The 25,236-nt window shown below is 39.1% G+C and overlaps 1 long non-coding RNA gene across 2 annotated transcripts in view; it reads right to left on the reverse strand.

Moving 5' to 3' along the window:
* LOC142081215 (uncharacterized) overlaps positions 1 to 25,236 on the reverse strand; it is a 149,610-nt gene that overhangs the window by 71,423 nt on the left and 52,951 nt on the right. For both annotated transcript variants that reach the window (XR_012673296.1, XR_012673297.1), the window contains exons 2-3: positions 19,741 to 19,883; positions 6,856 to 6,943 (exon numbers count right to left, since the gene is read on the reverse strand). This is a non-coding gene — a long non-coding RNA (uncharacterized LOC142081215). The remainder of the gene's footprint in view (positions 1 to 6,855; positions 6,944 to 19,740; positions 19,884 to 25,236) is intronic.

The raw sequence follows: 25,236 nt of genomic DNA on the forward strand, positions 1-25,236 counted from the left end.
CCACATTCAGCTTTTTTCATTTGAATCAATACTAGTTCACAGTTAGAATGACATCTCTTATGTATGTTTCCTGTACAGTGCATGCACAGAAAGTTTCCTGAATAATAAATAACAATTTGTATATTCTTTGCAAATATTCAAAAGGACATGAGTTATCTCAGATTGGCTATATAGGTAACTATATGTATATGAGAATCTAAAAAACCCGACACGACAGATGCGGATTAGCCAGGGAATGAGAAGACTGTTTCACAAATCACCAGCCATGGCCTTTCACAGTAACCTGCCAGTACTGAGCATGACACGACTGCTGAAGAAAGTGCATAGTTTGCTAGATAGCTTTGAAAGACTCCAGGCAAATAAAATAGACTGAGGTCTGGCAGAGTAATATCCATATTACCAACCTTTATACTACACCTACATACACCTAGGTTATACTACACCTACATATTATCCATGCAGGTGTAGAACTGGAGTGTTATTAGTCTCTTCATTACATGTGAGTTTCCTCATTCAAGAAGACAGCTGGAAAGCACCAATGCAAAATCCAAATGTGCCCAAACATGTAGAGGGTGTTGATGGTGGGGTGGAGGCAAAGGGACAAGATACAAATGCGGAATTGGGAGTAGAATACACGACAACGTAAATATTCTCTGTGTGAATACAATCTCCTTTCAACTGACAGTAAAGGAACATGCTCCTTTACTTAAAAAATCACCAGGAAAACTGCCATTTCATTTCATTGTGATATGTGGCAACAGGAATTTTTCAATGGCTTGTGATCCTATTCAGGCTGTCCAGTTTCAGCATCTGGTTGCTGGTGAGATCAGAGGACTGGTTCTTGGATGTACAGAGCACTCAGAAAAGACAGCATAAAGCACTCCTCACTTCTGAGTTTTCCTTTCTCTTGCTGTAAATTGCATTGGTTAAAGTTTTGACTAGATGAAGCTCATATTATTCCTTCGTACAGCAACTGTTCAGTGAAATTAATCTAAAGGTGAAATCATTTGGTAAGATGCCTCCATGTTTAAAGCCACTTTTGGTGTTTATTACTTGACATTTTTAGGGGCCTTTCACATGCCTTTTTTGCCACAGGAGCCACTGATGGAACAGAGGCTGGATTCACACCTACCCCCAGCAATTTTTAGTTACAGAAATCATGGCAAAAGTCTTTTGCTGTAAGCAACAGCCCAGGGTTAAAGTTGTTGTGTTCTCATCGAGTTGCAGCTTCACTTCCTTCAGAAAAGCATGCAAAGTCTGAGAAAAGCTGGAAAAGAGCAGAGATCTAAGGAGGTGATAGCCTGGCTAAAGAAAACACTCATTAAAGTGTTTGACATTTCTTCTTAGAGATTGTTTTAAGTGTCCATAAAGTCACTGCTGAGAGTTAAACTGTGTTTCCAGGACAGAGCAATGATTAAGTTCTGCCTTTTGTGTGTGACCTACATCAGTGGTCCTTATCCGCATTCACGTGGAAGGCGGCTGATTACAGAGTTGGTCCCTTTGCTCCCTGAGAGGCCAGTCAAACCAGACCCCACTAAGGCTCACCTACTGGTGACACTTCCATATTTTTGTAGCAAAATGTAGGCTGTTTGCAGCTCGGTAGGGAAAAAAATCTTACAAATCTCTTGCACTAAAAAGTCCGGAATAATGGAGAACCAGCTGATAGTTTTGTAGGCTTCTAATCTACTGCACCCTCCCTGAACCCTGTAAGATGTAATAAAGCAGGAAGCAAACTTGCCTAGGAGGTAGAATATGAAAAGTTGGGTTAATGTTTGATCTTCACCAAGGCAAAAAGTTACCAGAAGTATGTTAGTAAGTTCTTCAGTAAGGGACTTGCTGTTTCTTTATTTATTAAATATCTTAAAAGGGAAGTGAATAGAGAAGCAGAGACACTTGCAGAGCAATGAATGTGGCTTGGATTAGGCTGGAACCAGGGACAACTGGGGAATTTTAGAGATCTACATAAGGATGTGCAAAGATAACAGGATAACAATGAGATTTAGTATCCATGAATTCTAAGTATCTCTCTCCACAGGGGGAAAAATAAAGGGCTTGTATGCTTTAGAAAGTGGTATTATCTGTCACTTTTCAAAAGGGATCTGGGAAAATGCAGAAATCTCGCTTCTGCTCAATGTGCAACTGGTAGGAAAAATGCAAACAAAGTTGTTTTAAGAATGAAGTATTATCATGCTATCAGAAATAAACAGCAGTGCCTCATTTGCTTTGCAATTGTGCACTGACTACGCATCAGAAATATGTCCGTATGAAATAAATGGTCCTGAGAAGGGTGACAAGGCCATGAAAAACCTTTCCTATAAGTGGCTATAGCAAGTCTGGCTTTTTTTTTTTTTCCTTTAGAAAAGAGACAAGTAAAAGAGCACATGAAAAGTGTTTTAAACACTATAAAAAATACTATAATAAAATATGGACTAGTTAGCTCAGAAGCATCAGTTCTTGCATTTCCTGAAGAAAGCTCTGTCTCTCTTTCTGCTACCCATGTCCCTTGTCCTGCAATGTCCTAGAAGCTATTCCAGGTGAGGCTCCATGATTCAGATACCTTAAGAGCAAGGCAATTTCAATTTTTCTCTTCAGAACTTTATTGAACAAGTCAAACACCTCACATCATTTAACTGAACAGTGAAATGTAGTGTTATAATCAGTGGCTGAGATCAAGAGTTTAGATTCAAAGGAGATCAGATAAAATCAGAATTTAAAGATGTCATTAAGAATAACAAATCTTATGGAAGGGATATATTACAATTCATGGTTAAAGGTGTAAATCAGGATCTATAGAGTACCCGGATGAAACCTATGGGTAGATGCACATATGATGCAGCAGTCTTCTTTCTATTATGCCTTCTTCTATGCTATCATTGATCCCACTGGATACAGGTTTATGCTGTTTTTCTTAGTGCTGACATCTTACAAGACTAATGCGAATTCAAATCTGATTTCAAGTGACACTGCTATATTTTCGTCTTTTGTTTTACTATCTTCATTATTCTCTACCAATGAGGTATTTCAGGGAGATCAAAATCCCTGAAATAATGCATAACAAACATTCAGCTGCCTGGAATCAAGGTGATTTTTTACAACTGAGCAAAATCAACGCACATAGTCATAATCATGGGTGAAAAAAATTGTAGATATTGTGTGAAATTTTCATCTTCCAAAATTCCCAACAAGCCTGTCATTAAAATTACCAGAATTTCTCATTACAATTCATTTTTGTTACAAGAAAGTTAGAATAAAAATCTTAATTAATTTGTTTCCTTGGGGCTGTACCTCATTTTGATTTGTAAGCTGGACAGTATCTTTACACCAATGACCGATATGAATTTTATTTGTTTCTCCACTAAGAAACAGGACAGACTGTGTCTCTCAGGTCTACATCACAGACTAATTCCACATTTGCAAACCTCAGACGTAACCTGGCTTACTGTAGACACACAGGACTGCACTTCAGGACACAGCTGAAAGGACAGAAAGAAGGAAGGAGCCCTCTCAGCAGAGACACATTTTGCCTGGAGTGTTACAACAGCAGAAAGTTTCTGGCACACTTATCTGCCTTCCCCCAGTCAGATTGATAATATTGATGTGTAAATATACACAGAGATCACCGCAGTGCAGCAACAAGACCACTTTGGGGTTGAAATGGAGCCACCTACCAATACTAACCAACATCATGGCTATTCATTTATAAGCTTCTCACTTAAAACTTTAGAATCTGAAAACCTAAAATTAAGGTAAAAATACTTATGAGATAGAAAATTTTGTATTTTATATAATGAAAGGGCAAACCAAGGATAGCTTTGCACTACTGAAGCAAATCTTAGATTTAAAAATTTATACTTTGGTTGGTAGTTCTCACTGACTTTGGTGATACATATAGAAACTGTTTCTTATTTACTAAGGCATTTTAGCATATTGTTTGGTAAACTTGCAAAGGTATGAAATTGGTTGTATTTTTATTTTCCTTATGCAAAAGCCAAGAACTTTTCTCATTAGCATTATCTTTTGCTTCAGCTTCTCATTTTATTTTAGCTCCCACAGTAACTAAGCTTGTTAGGGAGTTTCAGCCAAACCAGCCAGATGCTCCTAACTCCCATAACATTTTGTAAAGTCCTCTTGTGGAGCCTTGAACAATGGGCTGTATTCCAATACAACCACACCGAACCTGAAACACCAAACAGATGATAAACAAAAGACAGACAGAGGAAGGGAGGGAATATTTGGCACTTGAGAGATTAAAATCCACGTGCTTATTGCTCACATTTTTGTTTCTACTACTGGCATCCAAATGTTGGTTTGATTACATGAAAGTCTTTAAGCATTATTTAATTCTGTGAACTCATATGGTTAAGGCAGAATTTTTTAGCCTACAGTTAATGGTATTCAAATGCTTTTGGAAAAAACCCCAAGCAATCTTCAAGATTTTTTCCTTAGGAAGGTGAAATAGGAATTGCTTTTAATATACAAGACCTATCCACCCACCAGTGGACCCAGATATGTCCCAGCCCATCTGCAGCAAGTGCAGAGTATCATCTTCATCTGTGAAGTGGAACAATTTGGAGACGGAGTGCAGCTGAAAAGCCAAGAAGCGCAAATACAGGTCATGGAGAGTCATATCTCTGGTGAGACGGAGTCGAGTAGGAACTTTGCAGATGTGTGTTCTACCAGATACATTTTGATGACCACCTCTTGATCAGATTGAGGAAATGCAGTGGGAAATGTTAAAGGTAATATGCTAAATAGGTAGATACATAAGGTCCGGGTGCCAAATTCATTTTTTCTGTTTCACTTCCATCCACTAAGGTGCATGGGAAGTGCTGCCATCTGTCAGTGTGATTAGAATTATTTTTTAATACTTTGACTGGCTTGTGCCAGCATCCTAGGATTTGCATCTGGTATGATTTTATGTTGACTTAAATGGTTTCATAATGAAACGGAAGGGGAAAGTGTGCATAGTCTGGTTCAGCTTTCTGAGGACGTTAGAACAAGATACTAAGTACCATTAATGAATACCTTACTGAATTACGATGTAACCGTGTAGCCGCAAACACAGTATTGCCATTGCTAGTAACAGTTCGTCAGTGCTGTACGAAGTTGGGAAGGCCTCAGGACTGAGGTCTGTCAGGCTAGTTCTGTCTGAAGTTTTCTTGACGTGTAATTTGGTTTAGCTGTGACAGTAATTTCTCTAATTGGTCAGGTGTCTATGGCTAATTTGTTTTATTTTTCTTTACCTCTGTGTGGTACAATGCTAGTTTTAGATATCTAAGAAGAACTAGCAGTTATTATAGGCAGAATGAATATTTATGACTCTCAATACAATGACAGTGCAGAGAAATACAGGCCCGGTAGGAAAGCAAAGGCCTTGAGAAGCAGAGACGTAAGATGCAGTGCAGAGGACCACAGGCATGGGGTGACAAGTGATGGGGTCCCAGGTCTGCACTGCAGACCCCACAGCTATAAGCAACTCACCTGCAGTCAGCTAGAGAAATGCCGACCTGCAGCTGGACAATAATGATTTTAGGGGTAACAAAGAAAGGAAAAAAATAATATCTCACACAAGTAAAAGGTAACATATAATGCAAATTATGATGTTACCTGGAGCTGCAGCCAGTGAAGAAAGAGCAAAGGTGTAAAAGGGTGCTAGCAAGCATGGAAAAATGACACCAAGTGCATCATAGAGCAAGGAAGAATCAACATCGACATCATATTCCTCCCAGTGAGGTATGCCAGGTGCTGACACCTGTCACCACAGTCACTGGCCGTGAAGCCAGAGACCTTAGGAGCCAGGGCAGCCTGGAAAGGTTGAGCATAACACCGGGAAAACGGCTAGCAACTACGTGTGTGTAAAAGAATTTTAACTGCATTCTTCTTTTTCTGTAACAATTAGATCTCAACTAATAATGATTAGATATTAAGATTTCAGTTATATTAACAATAAATTCTTGGTTTTACTTATATATAAGATGGGCTTCCTCTTTGTCCATAAACAAGGTTTTGAATGTAACAGTGTTACTATATTCCTTTATATCACAAATTCTGAAAAAAAAAAATCCAAACATTACATAGATAGATAGGAAAATACATAACTGCTAAATCTAAAACAACTGAAAAAGCAAAGAAGACTGTGAGAAGAACCACAAGAAACACATAACTGTTCCACACTTATCAGCCATTCTGCAGTATGTATAAAAGATTTACTTGAATGAATCACATAGAAACTGCTTCTTATCCATTCCAAGTTTGTCTGCTCACACATTTCTTTCCCCCAGTATACTGTATCTGTTAAAGATTTTTTCAGCTCCTAAAGGACCATACCATTTAAGAGGCTGGAGATGCTAAAATATTTGTTTACACATACAGTTCAGTTTTCAGGAAAACTCCTTTTAATACTTAATATTTGGGCTCTTTCTGCAAAACTGTCTGTGTTTTCCTGTAATGTTTATTATGTTCAAATATTTGAATGTGAGGAGGTTTGTGTGCAAAAATAAATATGCAAAAATTCAGATATGTCCCCCTAAAAATTATCTCAACCACACAGAAAATCAGACTAAATGGAAGGAAGAATTTTTTCAGTCTTTTTCAACTAATTTTATATTGCACAACATGAGAACAAGGATATATTTGGTTTTGTATTTTGTGCCTGTATAGGAAGCATGTGATGATAAGTATAATTCTAAAATGTCAGCACTGTGAAAAAGCATCTGAAACTTGAAAATTAGAAATTAATGAGGGTTAAAAATGTAATGAAATTTAGATGATGCTATTTAAATAGATCATAACTCTATCAAAAGTGTTTTACTGTTGGGTATGTTTAGATATGATTAATTGATTAAATTAACTTACATGTAACAAAGTAGCCTTTAATAAGATACAGTAACTTAAGGTCTCAGATTGAAAGAAGAGTTCCAAATTGCCTTTTCTCATTCAAACCCTGTAGAAGAAAATGAAAATCAAATCACAACCTTAAATTTAAGACAGAGATTTGCATCTTAAATAGATTTTATTTTGGGGATTCAGGATGCCGCCATTATCATAGCCTGGCAAATTTTGTCTATTTCTTATTCGTTTGTTCATGCAATATGCCTAGGGGGCTGGTTTCGGGGGAAAAAAAAAATCAAACAGAAGGCGAATGGCCAGCTCTTTGAGAAATGCAGATCAACATGAAGACCTGGATTCATTCCATATGTTTTAAATACTTAAACTGAGACAAGGAAGTGAGGAGTCCTATTTTTTTTTTTACACTCTAGTTAATTACAGTAGTTATCTTAAACATAATGTAACCTTGTAGCCCTGTAGTGCAGTATTGCCATGATTAGTAACAGGCTACAGTCTGAATACTGGGTTTGCAAGGCTTCAGGACCAAGGCTTGTCAGGTTTATTCCCTATGAACTGTTCTTGACCGGTTACAGATTTACTTTACTTGGTTTAGCTTTGGCAGCTACTTTTCTAGTTGACGGGTGGCTATGGCTGTTTTTCTTTTCCTATGTATGGTACCACCATGGTTTTAAGACTCCAGTATAACCTAGTGACCATAAGACCCAGGTGAGCAGGGGAAGGGTGCACATAACATCAGAAAAAGGGGTAGAAACTAAGTGTGCATAACAACTTTAACCATATTGTTATTATTGATAATATTTTTTATTATGGAAACTGTTCTGCATAGACATATTCTTTCTTTTTCTCTAATAACAATTCTTCAATTAGACTGTTAAGATTTCAATAATACTAACAATAATTCTGGTTTCCTCATTGTCCATAAACAAGATTTTGAACATAACAGTAATAATATAGTATAGTAAAATAATTATACAGATCAATTTATTGCATGTACTTTGAAGACGAAATATGATGAATAAAGATGTGCTCCACATACTTCTGGTACCTGCAAGATGTAATGCTATTTTCCATGTTATATTTGGTAAATAGTAAGGATTATATAAGACAGTTATAGAAAGTCAAATTTGCATCCCACCATCATGGTTTAACTTAGAACTATAAGTAAAAACGCATTCTGAAATTAAAAGTTTTTGTCTCAAACTTACAAAAATTAAGGGATCTAGTTACTAAAGTCAACTGGACTTAAGAGCCCAGGTGGAGACCTATTTTCTGACTTTTTTGTGTGTGAAAGATACGTGTATACCAGTAAGGGGAGAAAATGCATAGGAGCTACAGAAAGAAGAAGAATCTATAAACCCCTTGAGAAATAAAAATTACTTGCAAAAGCCGTAGGAGGTAAAGAGTGTTTTAAAGAACTGGTCATTGAAAAAAAGACATCTATATCGGGAAGCATGGAAAAGAGATCAGAAATGTTAGCTGTAAATCTATGGTAGATGTCTTTTAATTGAGAAAATTAAATCTCAAAGTTTCTTCACTTGTACAAGTAAAGAGAAAAAGAAAAGAAGGTAAGGTTGGTATAGTGAATATGGGATCATGACTAAAGCTAATCTAAATGTGACTAATACTGGACAAATCCTTTGTCTCTGTTTTAGGAAAGGAGGTTGAGTATGGGGGTAAACACATGACAGCAGTTGTTAGACTGCTGTCACGAATGAGTGGTTTTAAGGCCACTTAAAGAATCACTGGCAAAGGTATCAGCAAAAAGTGATTTTAATAGAAATTTAGAAAAGCGCGACTTAACAGAATTCGATGGCAAGGTTGCTCTATGACTCATTACATGGATTAAGTATACACAGGGAAAATCATGTCAGAATTGTATTGGAATGATTTATAGAAAGACTGAGAACAAAAGGGTAAGGAAGACCCTCCTGTTGAGTCACGAGATTCAGAGTAGACCCCCTTGCTTTCTAAACTCCTTCTCAGAGAGGAGTCTAGGTGCAGCTGGATCTAACCCTAGTCTCAGATCTGATCAACAGTTTATGCCTAAGGGATTATATGTGTTTAGCAGGAATTTAAAGTTCATTCACAGTTTTAAGGTAGATCATAAGATTTTGACAGCACTTAGTAATTGACAAATTCAACAGTTACAAAGTGAGTTAATCAAGTTTACTACAATTACTAAAGTGACTTGATTACAGATTATGCTTATTACAGGTTATCTAAATCAATACACACACACACACACACACACACACAAGGTCTAGATCAGTTCACACATAAGGGTCCAAGGCCAGATAAATTTATAAAGGATAAAGGCCTAAAGCTAGATAAATTTATAAAGGCCTAAAGCTAGATAAATTTATAAAGGTATGCCTGTTAAAAATTCCTCTCGAGTCTCATGAAATACTCATGTTAACTGTCTTGGCATTTCTCAATGGGTAAAGGATTGAGCCCTGAGGAGTGTCTCAGCCGAGTAGTGTTTCAGCTCAGGTCCCAACAGTTCTCTGAATATCACAAACTCAAGAGTTTGCGAACTCTGAGAGGCGTCGCACTCAGAGGGAGACTCTGGGCACAGCCTGCTGCAGTCCAGGAGAGCTCACCTGGGATCACTCTTTATAGGTTTGCAAGATGATTGACTTTAGTCATCAGTAAATTTCCATCCTGGCCACAGTCCCAGGTGGTAGTTTCAGCAAAAATGGTGCCATTCCATTTGGTCTACAATCCAGGTAGGGAATGCTTCAGGGCTATCAGAGATGACGATTTATCCCCCGCTCTTGTACCCTACCTTGATCAGGTAGCCGGTCTTCCTGGTATGATCAGTGTCGCTCCTCACCTTAGCCATGCAAGAGTGCCTGGTACGGTCAAGGGATGCTCAATCGTCCAACTCGTTACCCAATGGCTAAGGCCTAAGAGATCGTAGAGTGGCCCGGGGAAGGGGGGAAATGCACATCACAACTGCTCAAGCCAAAGTGAAATTAAAACTTCAGGTACTTAATATACTCTACCTAGATATTAGGTAACCACAGTCTCTGAAGTGATTCGACCTGAAAGTTTGATATTACACCATTGGACAATATTTAGCAGAGTACCTCTATGAAACAAGAAGAGAAAAAGTGATCCAGGCAACTATCAAACTGACCCATTTTTCACCAATAGAATTAAAGATTTAAAAGAACATTTTAAGGGGAAACCTGATTAAATTCATGCAGGTAAATGAAAATAAAATCCAACAATGAATTAGTGACAGTATGTTATGCTAGACAAATCTTACAGTTTTATTTGTTAAAATGATAGGTTTTATTCAAAAAAAAAATACTGTAAATTTGTTGGGATTCAAAAGAGCAAGTGACCTGATTCTCTATGAAAAATTATTTGTTAGGGTGGGGTACATGAGACTTAGTAAAAGACATGCAGAGAGAAGGAAAAATCACTAAAATAATGTTAAAAAGGAAACTATCAGACTAGAGGAAGATTAGTAGCAGAGTTCCTCAAGGACTAGTCCAGCAATGGATGTTTAATGTTTTCATTAATGAATTTTGCACAAAAATAAAGCCTTGATGAAAATTGTTTATGACACAAAGTTAAGAGGAAAGTAAATACAAAGGAGAATTGGCATATCATGCAGAAAGCATATGATGATCCTCAGGACTACAGTCATAGAAATGGGATGAAATTTAACTGAAGCATGAAGCCCTCTGAAGAGGGACTAATAATAAGATTTTCCACCATTAACTGGAAATTTATCAACTGACAATGACTTAGAAATAGAAAAGTCTGACATAGTAGCAGATTCCTGTGTTATTAAAAACTGACAATATGATGAGCTTATGAAAAAGTAGATGTGACTTTAGGTGTTTTATGTGGGAAACTGTGTGCTATTGGAGAAAACACTTTCAGAGAGTTTTGCCTACAGTATCTTGTACAGTCTTGGTCACCTGTGTTAAAAAAAAAGAACTGAAACTGAAAAAGTTGCAAAATAAAACAGGCAGATAATCCAGGTAATGAAGAGGCATTGAGAGAAGACTTTAAAATTTTTTCTGTACTAAACAAACCGAAGTCCTAAGGATATAACTAGAAGAAGGAGGAAAGAATCAAAAAGAGGAGAAAAAAGCATTTGAATAGAATGGGTATAGGCTGGCCAGGAACAGAAAGTTTTTCTGTGTTGGAAAGTTTTTTAAGCATCAAGGAAACAAGGTCCTGGACTAGATTCCTGTGAGGAGTAATTGCTATTGAAGATCTGGCTAGTTTAACGTAGAATGTTTTTATTAGAGTGATTGTCTGATGTTGTTTCCTGCAATCATATATTGAATGACCTGCTATGTTATTTTAGTTTGTAGTTTGTCACATCTTTCAGGTTTTCCTGTTTGTAGCATTAAAAGGGAACTTGGTCTAAAATAAGAATTTTGCCCCCCATCCAAATATGGGGTTTAATGTAGCATTAGATACATAATAGCATTATTAAGAATGAATTGCGGTTTATCTCCATATTTTCCACATTCATTGCAGGTTCAAACCTGTAATCTTTGCACCACAGTTGAACTCAGACTAGGATCAATTCCTTCTAAGTATTTTATGTGGGAATTTTTCCTTCTTTAAATTATACCTCCAGAAAGTGTTTGGAATATGTCTTAGTACTATTGCTCACCTTGCATGCACAATTAGTCAGCTCAGTACTTTCTTATTATAGTGAAGAAGAATAATGTGAAAGTTAATGGATGATTAAGGAATATTCTTAGATCTACTGACCTTCATTTAATGTGTCCTTGGGAGCTACAATTTGCTTTAGCTTGCAAGTTGTACCTCCTCTGTCAACCGTATCCCTTCTGAGGGGAACAGAGGGCCCAATTTGCTGGCCAGACCCATCCCACAGGGAAGTCTGCTGCCTCCCTGGGGCCCAGGTTACTAGGAAACTCCCTGGTCTGGTACAGGCCTCCGATGACTACCCGCTATTGGTTATACAGGCTGGCATGAGGAGGTTGCAGAGAGAAGTTCCGAAGTGATCAAAAGGGACTTCAGGGCACTGGGGCGACTGGTGGAAGGATCGGGAGCACAGGTAGTGTTTTCCTTGATCCCTTTAGTGGCAGGGAGGAATACTGCAGGGAACAGGAAAACTCATCGGATCAACATGTGGCTTAGGGGCTGGTGCCATCGGCGGAATTTTGGCTTCTTTGACCACAGGGAGGTTTACACGGCACCGGGCCTGCTGGCGACGGATGGAGTTCAGCTGTCTCACAGGGGGAAAAAGATTCTCGTGTATGAGTTGGCGGTGTTCATCGAGAGGGCTTTAAAATAGGTTCGAAGGGGGAAAGGGATAAAACCAGGCTCACTAGAGAAGAGCCTAGGGGTGGCACGCCAATGTTGGGGGAGAAATTGGCAGCCCAGCTCAGATGCATCTACACCAATGCACGCAGCATGGGCGGCAAACAGGAGGAGCTGGAAGCCATTGTGCAGCGGGGTAGCTATGACTTAGTCGCCATCATAGAAACATGGTGGGATGAGTCTCATGATTGGAGTGCTGCAATGGATGGCTATCAGCTCTTCAGAAGGGACAGGCGAGGAAGGAGGGGCGGTGGGGTAACCCTGTATGTTAGGGAGTGCTTTGACTGTCTAGAGCTCAATGATAGTGATGATGAGGTCGAGTGCTTGTGGGTAAGAATGAGGGGGAAGGCCAACAAGGCAGATATCCTGCTGGGAGTCTGTTATAGACCACCTAGCCAGGATGAGGAGGCAGATGAATTATTCTACAAGAGGCTGGCAGAAGTCTCACAGTCGCTAGCCCTTGTTCTCATGGGGGACTTCAACTTTCCGAATGTCTGCTGGAAATACAACACGGCAGAGAGAAAACAGTCGAGGAGGTTCCTGGAGTGTGTGGAAGAAAACTTCCTGGCACAGCTGGTAAGCAAGCCCACTAGGGGAGGTGCCTCGCTTGACCTGCTGTTCACAAACAGAGAAGGACTGGTGGGAGATGTAGTGGTCGGAGGCCGGCTTGGACTTAGCGACCATGAAATGATAGAATTCTCATTACTTGGTGAAGTAAGGAGGGGGGCCAGCAAAACCGCTACCATGGACTTCCGGAGTGCGGACTTTGGCCTGCTCAGGACACTGGTTGAGAAAGTCCCTTGGGAGACAGTCCTGAAGGGCAAAGGGGTCCAGGAAGGCTGGACGTTCTTCAAGAAGGAAGTCTTAAAGGCGCAGGAGTGGGCTGTCCCCATGTGCCTCAAGAAGAACGGGTGGGGAAGACAACCAGCCTGGCTGAATAGGGAGCTCTGGCTGGGACTCAGGAAAAAAGGGAGAGTTTATCACCTTTGGAAGAAGGGGCAGGCAACTCAAGAAGAGTACAGGGTTCTCGTTAGGTCGTGCAGAGAGGAAATTAGAAAGGCAAAAGCCCAGCTAGAACTCAACCTGGCCACTGTCGTAACAGACAACAAAAAATGTTTTTACAAGCATATTAATGACAAAAAGAGAGCCAAGGAGAATCTCCATCCTTTATTGAACGCAGGGGGGAACGTTGCCACCGAGGACGAGGATAAGACTGAGGTACTCAACGTCTTCTTTGCCTCAGTCTTTAATAGTCAGAGTGGTTATCCTCAGGGTACTCAGCCCCCTGAGCTGGAAAACAGGGATGGTGAGCAGGATAAACCCCCCCATAATCCAAGAGGAAGAAGTTAATGACCTGTTATGCCACCTGGACGTTCACAAGTCTATGGGGCCGGATGGGACCCACCCGAGGGTACTAAGGGAGCTGGCAGAGGAGCTTGCCGAGCCACTCTCCATCATTTACCAGCAGTCCTGGTTAACTGGGGAGGTCCCGGACGACTGGAGGCTTGCCAATGTGACGCCCATCTACAAGAAGGGCCGGAAGGAGGATCCGGGGAACTACAGGCCAGTCAGCCTGACCTCGGTGCCAGGGAAGATTATGGAGCGGTTTGTTTTGAGGGCACTCACGAGCCATGTGCGGGACAACCAGGGGATCAGGCCCAGCCAGCACGGGTTCATGGAAGGCAGGTCCTGCTTGACCAACCTGATCTCCTTCTATGACCAGGTGACTCGCCTCGTGGATGAGGGAAAGGCTGTGGATGTGGTCTACCTGGACTTCAGTAAAGCGTTTGACACTGTCTCCCACAGCATTCTCCTAGAGAAGCTGGCGGCTCACGGCTGAGACAGGTGCACTCTTCACTGGGTAAAAAACTGGCTGGACAGCTGAGCCCAGAGAGTTGTGGTCAACGGAGTTAAATCCAGTTGGCGGCCGGTCACGAGCGGTGTTCCCCAGGGGTCAGTACTGGGACCAGTCCTGTTCAATATCTTTATCAACAATCTGGATGAGGGGATCGAGTGCTCCCTCAGTAAGTTTGCAGATGACACCAAGTTGGGTGGGAGTGTTGATCTGCTGGAGGGTAGGAAGGCTCTGCAGAGGGACCTGGACAGGCTGGATCGATGGGCTGAGGCCAATTTTATGAGGTTTAACAAGGCCAAGTACCGGGTCCTGCCCTTCGGCCACAACAACCCCAGGCAACGCTACAGGCTTGGGGAAGAGTGGCTGGAAAGCTGCCCAGAGGAAAAGGACCTGGGGGTGCTGATTGACAGCTGGCTGAACATGAGCCGGCAGTGTGCCCAGGTGGCCAAGAAGGCCAATGACATCCTGGTCTGTATCAGATATAGTGTGGCCAGCAGGAGTAGGGAGGTGATCGTGCCCCTGTACTCGGCACTGGTGAGGCCGCACCTTGAATGCTGTGTTCAGTTTTGGGCCCCTCACTACAAGAAGGACATGGAGGTGCTGGAGCGTGTCCAGAGGAGGGCAACGAAGCTGGTGAAGGGCCTGGAGCACAAGTCTTATGAGGAGCGGCTGAGGGAACTGGGGTTGTTTAGTCTGGAGAAGAGGAGGCTGAGGGGAGACCTCATCGCGCTCTACAACTACCTGAAAGGAGGTTGTAGTGAGGTGGGTGTTGGTCCCTTCTGCCAAGTAACCAGCGATAGGACGAGAGGAAATGGCCTCAAGTTGTGCCAAGGGAGGTTTAGATTGGACACTAGGAGAAATTTCTTTACTGAAAGAGTGGTCAGGCCTTGGAACAGGCTGCCCAGGGAAGTGGTTGAGTCACCATCCCTGGAAGTATTTAAAAGACGTGTAGATGAGGCGCTTAGGGACATGGTGTAGTGAGTATGGTGGCGTTGGGTTGATGGTTGGACACGATGATCTTAGAGGTCTTTTCCAACCTTAATGATTCTATGATTCTTTCTCATGCTTATGGGGTCCATAAGACTGCTTCCTTCTATTAGTCTATCAACGGACTTTGGGGGTTAATGTTACTAAAATCCTTTTAGTACCCACACACTTTTCGCATGTATAAAAGAGATTCACTGTCAGATATCATATAAAGCTTGATATAAACTTCCTCTTTCTGCACCTCTCAAGCTCTAAAGTCAATGTACGTATCACCTCATAAGTAAGTTTGCTCATTTTAAATTCTTTGTCTTGGTTTCAAGAGAACTGCTGCTATCAGGGAGACTCATCTTACTCTATCTAAAAACGATCTACCAATCTTCTGTCAGAAAAGGCAGACACTGCTGTGAATACTAAGACCTGTTAATGCTCCCATTAAAATTGAGGCAAGCTACCAGCAGTTTGAAAGTGTGATCAGTCAAGGCCTATGCAGAAAAAAAGACCTTGTTCTCAGAGCTATTAAAATGTCATGGCCAGGACATCAGCTTAGTAACCTCTTGAAAATTTTTTGCTTCACTGCAATTAATAGATTTTTTTCCAGTTTATGTCAAACAAGGACCTGGGTTACGTTGTTGTTGGTGGTTGTTGTTGTTGTTTTTGTTGTTATTATTATTATTATTAATTTCAAGAAATTATTATTAATAATTGTTTTAGACATTTGGGATACTGGAAATAAATATTTAACATAATTTTCGTTCATAAAAGGCAATATAGTTTAACTTCACTTCCATTACTTTTCATTGGCGCATTCTAAACATTTAAATTGAGTAGCTCTTTGATTAGCTGTTGCTAGTTTTCTCTTGGAAAAACTTTCTCTTTCTTATAGAATTCTCTTAAGTTGTTGTGCTCTTGAACAAATCCAAAGGCAAGGCAGAAACAAATCTAAGGGCAGGAAAATTAAAGAGGATACGAGTCAGATATTTTTCCACTGGTCAGCTAAAGGAAACTGAAGGCATAAAATATGTACAAACTTCAAGATTCCTTTCCTCTAGCATACTGGCTGCAGGAATTAAGATCATTTAGTGTCTTCTATCTGTGCTGGTAACCAGATGAACCTAAGCCTCACCCTTCTCAAATCACTTGAGAAGTCCTTTCCCAGAAGTATCTTAACTTAGAATTTGTACCTAAAACCTGCTGCTGCTATGCCAGGTAGGAATCAATCTTCTTGTGCCTTCCAGGCTCAACTATAGGACTACAGAAAAGTTGGCTGTAGAAGGGCAGGAAGCCAAAATATTGTATGACACATCCTGCTGACTTCTTATCTTTAAGACCTGTATAATGCATGGGTGAATGATTTAAAGCCTAGCTTGAGAGATGTGAATGTAAACATACTTGATCCTAATCCACTCTCCATATAGTTTCCCCCAGTTTCCTCTTGCTTCCAGTTGCTGAGTGAATTTTGTGGTTTGGGGGGCGGCATTAAGGGATTGGAATTCCAAGCCTGAAGTTTAGATGTAGCTTAGAAACCGTTGGCCCAATTAGCTTAAAAAAAAAGCACTAATTCTATTAACTATTTTTTTTATTGCTATTCTGATTTTTACTGAAATAGAAGGTCTATAGTTGGAAATGTATGGTAAACGTTGTTCCTTTCTTTCATTCTTTTCTTAACATGATCATTCTCCAATCCATTTTTTTCTGAACCTTTCAACCTGACTTACATTTTTGTCTTGTTCTTATTGATTTGGTCATGTATTACCTGAGCTGCTGAGTTACTGCATTTAGAATGGATTATGGTTTGGCTCTAATTGATTTACTTCATGTAAAATGTGTCGGATAACAGATAGATCAATTTTCAATTTGCTGTGTAAGATTCAGATCATGTCTTCAAAATACTTTCTCTTACATACGTATCCAAAGACATGTACTGCCTCAAAGCAGAGATTAATGAGATCAACAAGGAAATTAATGAGATCAACATGGAAATTTTTAAAATTTCTCTTATAGCTTGATGGTAAGTAGGGATGGGTAAACTAACATGAGTAAGAAGGAAACTAAGACTTTACAAAACATACAGCAACAAAAGTGCATTTCTAAGGGGGACAGTTATTTTAAGTATACCCAAGTTATTTTAAGTATACCCAGGTATACCCCATCTGTTTTTATAGAAGAAAAACATAAAATTCGGAGTCCAGAGAAGTTAATGGAAGAAGACCTAGTCTCTTCCAAAGAACAAGATTTCATCCAGAGGGTCACAAGATCTTCATCCAGATAGGCAGACCCATGTAAAACCATTTAAGTCAATACAGAGCACTGAGCTAAAAAGTCTGGCTCTCCATAGGCTTAGATCATAGGCACATATATCAGCTAAAATGTAGGTTAAGAACATAGTCACACCATGCTGCTTCTGTAATCAGTAAAGTGAGAAAGGGAGAGAGAGACATGTCTTCAGAGAATAATTCATATTTTTTTCCTGTGGAGTATCTATCTCTTTCCCTTAACTACAGCACAAATTGAAAGTAACTATTTTATTAATATAAGATAGGTACCTCAGTTAGTATTCTAAAGATAGAATAATCTACACTTTCTGACCACAGATCACATGTTCCCATTTCACTTTGTCTCTGTTAGCATACCACAAAGGTCTCTCTAACCAGGTTTCTAAGCTTAAGTACACTTAACTTGTCCAGGAAGAAGGACCCTGTGTCATGTGGCTAAAAAATCTAAATGTTTCAAAGGACCTCAGCTTGAATTTGGAAAAGCATTAAAAAATTTTTATGATCTTAATGGAGATCTGTATTCATGGATAATATCATGGAAAGATACTGGACATATTGCTTCATTTTACATCAACTGGCTCAAGTTATAACAGCAACTGGGGTTTCATTTCTGGGATTTTGGTACAACTGCTGCCTGGAATAAATGTGAAATTAGTCATGGCAGATGGTCTCTGCCTATCTCCTGGTGGGTGGATTTCTCCCTCATATACTTTCCAGAAAAATAACTGCAGAAAAGAAGCAGGTCATAGTAACCAACAGCTGTCAAGTGGGAGCAAAATAGCTGCTACACTCCACTCCGGGGTGGCTGTGCTTCAGTGGTGTCACACTGGCGAAGTTGTGCTGTATTTGTAAAGCACTGTGAGAGTCTGGAATGAAAAGCACTAATAAATGTCAGATTTCTATATACCTAGTCATAGTAGTAAAATATTCATTGTGGGCTGGTAGTTACCATTGCATTTCACTCTGGTTTCCTATTTTAAAAATAATGCTTCTTTATTGGGCAGGCTAACTATAACACTGGTGTTCCATAATTTTAGAGAGCAGAAATGGATTATGTGAGGACCTGGATCCATAGTAACAGCACAGACTAGAAAAGAAAAATAAGTGATTTCTCAACAAAATAGACAGGATTTGTCTCTGGCAGTCAGTATGCATTCATCATCTCAATTTAATTATGGATTTTTTTCAGAAAGTCCTTAGTCATACGAATTACTTCCGGTTTTGTGTTCAAAAGTCATGATTGCTCATTTCAAAGTCAAAACGTGTCAAGAATAGATTATATTGTTGGGTAATGTGTTTAGCAAAACATACTCAGACTTTGATAGTATGTTGCTGTCGTTCAGATGTATTTGTCTCAAACATTTGTTTCCAGTTTGAGTTGGGGAGAACATGTTAATTTGGATAAACTTCTACCACCGAGATTTAAACAAATCCCTAAAACAGATTACTGGTCTGGTATTTATGAATTAGTCATGCAGTTTTTGTTGGAAAGTCATCATTGGCCTTTAAATACATAAATAGTTGGAAAATTGCCATAGTGATTTAAGAACTTGTTAAATGGCTTATTCAGAAGAAGCGTTTGCATGTGACCTGACATGTTAGTTGTTCTCCATCATTTCAGTATTTTCCCTAAATAAGCTGTGAGAAAATAGAATAGTTTATATCCTTTAATTTTGGATAAGATCAATAAAAAAAAGATAATGCAGTTTGAAGAGGACAAGTGCAAAGCAAGAAGGACTAATCAGCTGCACAGATAAGAGACAGAGAATGACTAGCTCGGCAGCAGCACAGAACCCAAATTAAACATGAGATGGCAATTCCTTCTTTCAATTTTGGTTCAGATATTTTCATGGATCTTATAATTGTGGAGATGAGAGAAAAGGATGAATCAAGGCCAAACATTATTTATTACTTGATGAAAAAATGTCTAACAGAGGTCAGCAGCATCAGACAGGTCTGTCTGCCCAGAGCTGTCTGTCAATGTTTTTCCCTAAGCCCTGGGACTCCAGGAGTGCTCTCTGCAGCTGACACCAAAACACCACAGTTGTATAAATACATCGTACCGATTCAATGAGAAATGCCTACACTTTTCCCCAATGCTTCTGCCATTCAGATTTTCAACAATGAAATAAAAGGAAGCAGTTTGATTGGATATTACTCTCTGACATAATTTCCCACTTGCCTATTTTGTGGCATATTGGCTGAAAGGAGTAACAATTTTTGAGATATCATATACTATATTTGCTATATCAGGATGGCTCACCTCCATAACTGTGTGAGGTGGAACAATCACTGTGTGCCTAACTATATGCTTACACTTAAGGACAGGACTAACTTAACTGACTTTAGCTGCCTAAATGTAATCTAAGCACGTATCTTAGATATAATTTAAGCAAGTAATCCGAGATAATCATCATCAATCTTCCCTACAGTCCATGAAAAAGAGGAAATTTCTACAGGGCCATTCATTCTTTCTGGTTGTACAAGGTACGAAAATACTTTGTGGAACAAAGTTGGGCAAAGCAGATGAAATTCTTACTGGAGATGCCTGTATCTCTTCCTCTTCAGTAGGGAGATCCTAGATGATCCAGTTCAGAAACCTGCATTTAGATAAAGAGAGTTATTTGAGATGAATACCATTCATACCTATAACATAAGAATAAGACAACAGAGACATAAACACGAAACTGGTCTACAGGTCACTGGGTGTCTGTGGACTTATTCTAAGGAGGTCCTGAAAGATAACCAAGTGAATCTGCTGTCAGTTTACTTACATTCCTATAAGGTGTTGTAACACAAATTTTAATTTTGCATCTATAAGCATCTGTTTAGAAGATGACACACTGCTGTGTGACTATTTCTGTTCTATTGGATCTACTTTATACAAAGCAGATTAAACTTCTTCATTAACAGAAAATTATTGTGGTAAACAGAATGACACTATAGTAAGCGATGCTGCTACAGACTCATGCTAAATGCATGAGGCTTCATCCACATGAAGAAAAAGAACACCCACCCCACCCCACCCTGCCAAAGGTAAGAAGAATAACTATTAGTATTTTTGGAATTCAGTTAAATTTAACTTCACAAATGTGCTTGATTCAGAATTAAGTATATGTATAGAAATAATTTCTTCAAACAGCTCTTATGTTTTAAACTCACTTGACAATTTTTCCATAATTATTTCCCAGAGGAAATGATCCCCAAATGTTTGCACTGTTTCCTTCGAAACTACAGTAACGTTTCACGGTAAGTCCCACAGTCCTGGTTCACTAGTTGACCACCCTGGTTGGAAATCGTTACATTTCCTACACTGCAGTGGGAAATGGTGGACATCAGTACCTGATCCTCACATGAAGTTTGGATGCAACTAGCCCTCATTCAGGATGCAGGAAATCTCCCAGATATGACAGTCAAGATGCAATGTCTCAAACCTAAATTTTGCTGCATACAATAGCTTTCACCTGAAATCTTCAAAATATATTTACCTACCCAGAAGGAAGTGGATTTTTCTTTAAAAAAATAAATTTAGAATTTTTCAAATATTTTGAAACCACAAGATACACAAAAGACAGCAAGAAAAGTTTCTAGAGATGTGTTACAAGCAGAAGGAAAACAAAGAAAAGCATAGATCCAATGCTTTAAGAAAGAGAGCAAAATAATCAGTAGTAAACTGAAGGCTGAAGTATCTTCTTTGACTTCTGTTTTCACGAATGGTTAATAATGAACAGGTATATAAATGTTAACTTCGGCGAGGAGGATAGACATATATACCAGAATAGAACAGGAGTAGGTAGGTTAAACAGTATTTAGATAAGATAGATATATTGAAGTCAGTAGGGTCTGATGAAATTAATCTTGGGATACTTAAAGAACTAGTCAAGGAAAGAACCATTAACAATTATCTTTGAGATTTCAAAGATGACAGGGAAGATCCCAGAGGGCTGTGACTTGCGGAAACTGGACTCCACAATCTATGAGATTGTAAAGTAGGTATGTTTATTCAGCGCTGGGCGGCACGGGGGGGTAGTCCCACCAAAATCGTGCGCGCCTCAACGCGGCACTCACCATAAATATATACAGTAAAATATTACATATTCATAGTTTTGTAATACGCCTATACATATACATGACCTGTCCCCGCTTTGTATTAAAATGAGTTCCAAGAAGTCATTTCCATAGACCCCTCCCATCTGCGCTTGCGCATTGCCTCCTAGTGGTGTTTGTCGGGGGTCGTGGGGATGAAGGCTGATAGTTCCTCTTCGTCACCGCTAGTAACCTTTTGTTCTTGCGCAGGCTCAGTTGTCTTCTTACTTTTGTCCAAACCACAGGGTCAGTTTTAGCTGGCTTCTTGAGACAAGTTTTTAGTCTTTATCAGGAGCTGTCCTTGTGAGGCGCCTCAGTTAATTTACACCATAGCTAAATCGGCCTTATCAGGCTGAGCCGGCCTTGTGAGGAACAAAGTATCAAGCCCCTACCTACTGATTCAATCTTCTAACTACAATTAATCATTCAACTGCTAAAATTCCTTAATCCCTTCTCTCAGCTGGAGAAAGGCAAGCATACTATCCATCTCTATAGTGGAAGAAAGGAGGGGTTTGAAGAAGCAATGTGAGCCGGTTAGCTTTGATCTCACCGGACATTTTGAGGAAAAAACTTATTAAACAATCAATTTACAAGCATGCAGAAGATTGTAAGATAATTAAGAAGACAACCAATTTGGATTTTTCAAGAAACCTCCTGCTAAAGCAGACTACCACCTTTTCCTAAAACAGCTCATACAGAAGATAAGGAGAAAAGCTTCATCTTCATTTCAAGAAGCCCTTTGAATACCCTAACATTGTCATAGCATGTGATTAGGAAAATATCGTTTAGATGAATGCATGGTAAAATGGGAATGTATTGCTTGAAAGATTGCTCTCCAACACTAACTATGCTTTACTATCTGCCTGCAGAGATATTTAAACTGAGGCTCCAAAGAGCATGTCTTAGGCTTGGTTCTGGGTATTTTCTCAACTCAATATTTTCATGAAGAATGTGGGCAATGCACAAGCAAGTTTCTTGTAACTTGTGGCTTAAAACCTGAAAGACCATGAATTTCCCCGGTAACTGGTGTCAGTGAAAGAGCGGACCAGCACTGCCTTGGAAGGTGGCCCTGCCTGGAGCCCCAGGGACTAGACATCCCTCAGCCACCTACTGCTGAGCGAGGATGGCAGACAGAATAAGCCAGACCTTGCGGCCAGGAAGTGGTTTGGGACATTTTTTTACAAGTTTGGCAATGCTATGCTATTGTTACTTTTGCATGATAATAACCGGAAGGGAATTATGTCAAATGTGCCAGGGGAATTGTAATGAGACTTTGCAGTACTGAGGTGAAGGAGTAAAACGAAAGGAAAGGAAAAGAGCTGAGTTATTATAGAAGTAGAACTGAAATGGAGGTGATGTAGAGATGCATATGTGATGATGAAGAGTAAACTAACTTAGGTACTTCACTGGGGGCTTTTCTGCCTGACACCAAACCTGTACTTCAGTGGGAATGACTGCACAGTCCAAAAGAAAAAGAGTTGAATCTGCCAAAGTTGAGCTCTTCTAAATTGGTTAATGCCCTGTTGCATTAATGCTTTTCAGGTAAGGCAATGGCCATTTGGGATGAGACGAAAAGAATGATACTAGAGTTTTTGATTAAAAAAAAATGTTCGAAAGACAGTACTTTCACTTCATACTGTTTTATTAACTTGTTTTTCCTAAGGATATATTCCATTTTCATTCCTTTCCCTTTCCCTCCTCCCTATACCCATATGCTATGAAATAACATACTGTTTGTTTCAGTCTCTAGGTTCATTGATTATGAGTACATGAGTATCTTTTATGAGTATATATTATCTATTAATTTTTGCATATTATGTAATCTGGGTATATAATTTAACTCCTCAAACTTCCAGGTAGGAATTAGCAGTCCTATTTGCATTTTGTTTCAGGAGAAACCGCTAGATATTTAGCCATACTCCAACTGTACCTGACAGAAGGATGACACATGTCTTGCAGAAAATTTTGAGATGGGAAGTATTGCAAGCACTGCTGAAGACCTGCACTGAACTGAAAATGACTTCAAAAGCATGCACAGTCCAAAAGTCACTAAATTTGTATAAAATAAAAGGCAAACCTAGATTTAGGAAAGAGAAATCCACTAGCTGACACAAATGGAACATTACTAGCTGGGTAGCAGGTATGGCTGGTATGGCAGGAAAGAATCTGACACTAGAGCGGATCATAAAGTGAATAGGACACAATAAAAAAAAGATAAGTGGCCTTCTACAATATAATACTAGGACGTTGGATATGAAATACAGACATTTCTGCTCGATAATGAAACAACCTAAGCTGGTATCTGGATTCGCTGACAACTGTCCTTTAAAGAAGATGCAGAACAAATGGAAGGAATCTTGAAGTTAGCAACAAGAACGGTATCTTAAAGGTTGTCCACTTTGCCAACATGGGGAAGAGTATGGAGAAAATAAGGTTGATTTGCTGCTACGTTTTAAATCAGATGTTAAAAGAAATCTTCTAAGCAAAGGTTCAATAAATGTTGGGACAGAGATGTTATGCAATCCCTCCTCTGTCAGTTTTAAGAACAGCTTACTTGGCACAGAGCTTTTAATATATTCATCTTTAGTGACTGATGATAAACTTCCTTTTTCTAGTTTTGCTTCTATATGTCTGTCAACACACATTGCTAAAACAGTTCTTTAGGCAAAGATCGGGTATGAATGATCTAGGCAAAGCTAGGAAGGAATCTGGACTAAGTGATCACCTGTGATCTTACTTTTTTCTCATTTTATTCTAGGTCACAACACAATGGTCATTAGAAAGTATGACTGCTCAGTCTTCTATGATGGCTGCAAACACTGTTTATGTTCTTTCAAATACTAGAAAAGTTAACATTTTCTCAGTTCTGGTGAGTCTGAATAAAGATAAATCAGGCTTTTATTTTCCCAGGTATACATTGGTTTTTCTCCCCCCCCCCCCCCCCCCCGTCATCCTATTTAGCAAAAAAGTCATGAGAACTTACAATAATCATGTTTTAAATAGTCCTAAAAAGTGTAAAGTATGAAACATCTCTAAAGACTGATATAATATCCAAGATAAACTTTTCCATTTCATTTAGTGAATATTAAATAAGCTGCTTTTGGTGGTACTCCCATCAGTTTATTTCATTAACTGAATATTTTAATAATATTTTCATTAAATAATTATATTAAAAATCACACATTGAAAATGAAACACATATCCCTTGATAGTCAAGATGGTTTCCAGGCTCATATCAGTGTTTTCTAATAATCATAGAGCTCATTTGCTGTAACTTAGAATTTCTATTATGTGTAGAGATCTTAAATCTGACTTTACATCCAGTTTTATTCAGGGTGTCTTTTCCTTTTCACGTGACTTTTTTTTTTTCCCCTTAATGAATATTTAGACACTGCATTGACTGCAGAATATAAAATGTGATTAAACTTCCCTTTTTTTTTAAACATAGTGTAACGTGCTTTGGGTAAGACAGCACAAATGTGTTAAGAAGATGAGTACCTATGAGTCAGATCATAAATTTAAAAAGATGATAAAATTTAGCTAGTTACTGGGAAAATCTGTTACTTGAAAAGAAAACAGCTTTAGCTAGATTATACTTTTTAAAAGGTTGCTGTTTGATGAATATAAGTTAAAAGATGGTGCTCAGTAGAATATTAAAGTGCAATAGATCAGATTAAACCATATTAAATGAATTGCTTACATAATTTGATACTCATCAGTTCATAAGAATTGACCAATTTTTTATACATTTGCCACTCAAAATATGTGAATCATTTTTTTATGGTCAAATTTGTCAGTATTTGACAACCATTTTTTCCAGTTTATATTGAGGATTTTTTTTGTTATCACTGGCAGTCATTTGGGTTT

This window comes from Calonectris borealis, chromosome 1 (assembly GCF_964195595.1).
Source record: "Calonectris borealis chromosome 1, bCalBor7.hap1.2, whole genome shotgun sequence".
Classification (NCBI taxonomy): domain Eukaryota; kingdom Metazoa; phylum Chordata; class Aves; order Procellariiformes; family Procellariidae; genus Calonectris; species Calonectris borealis.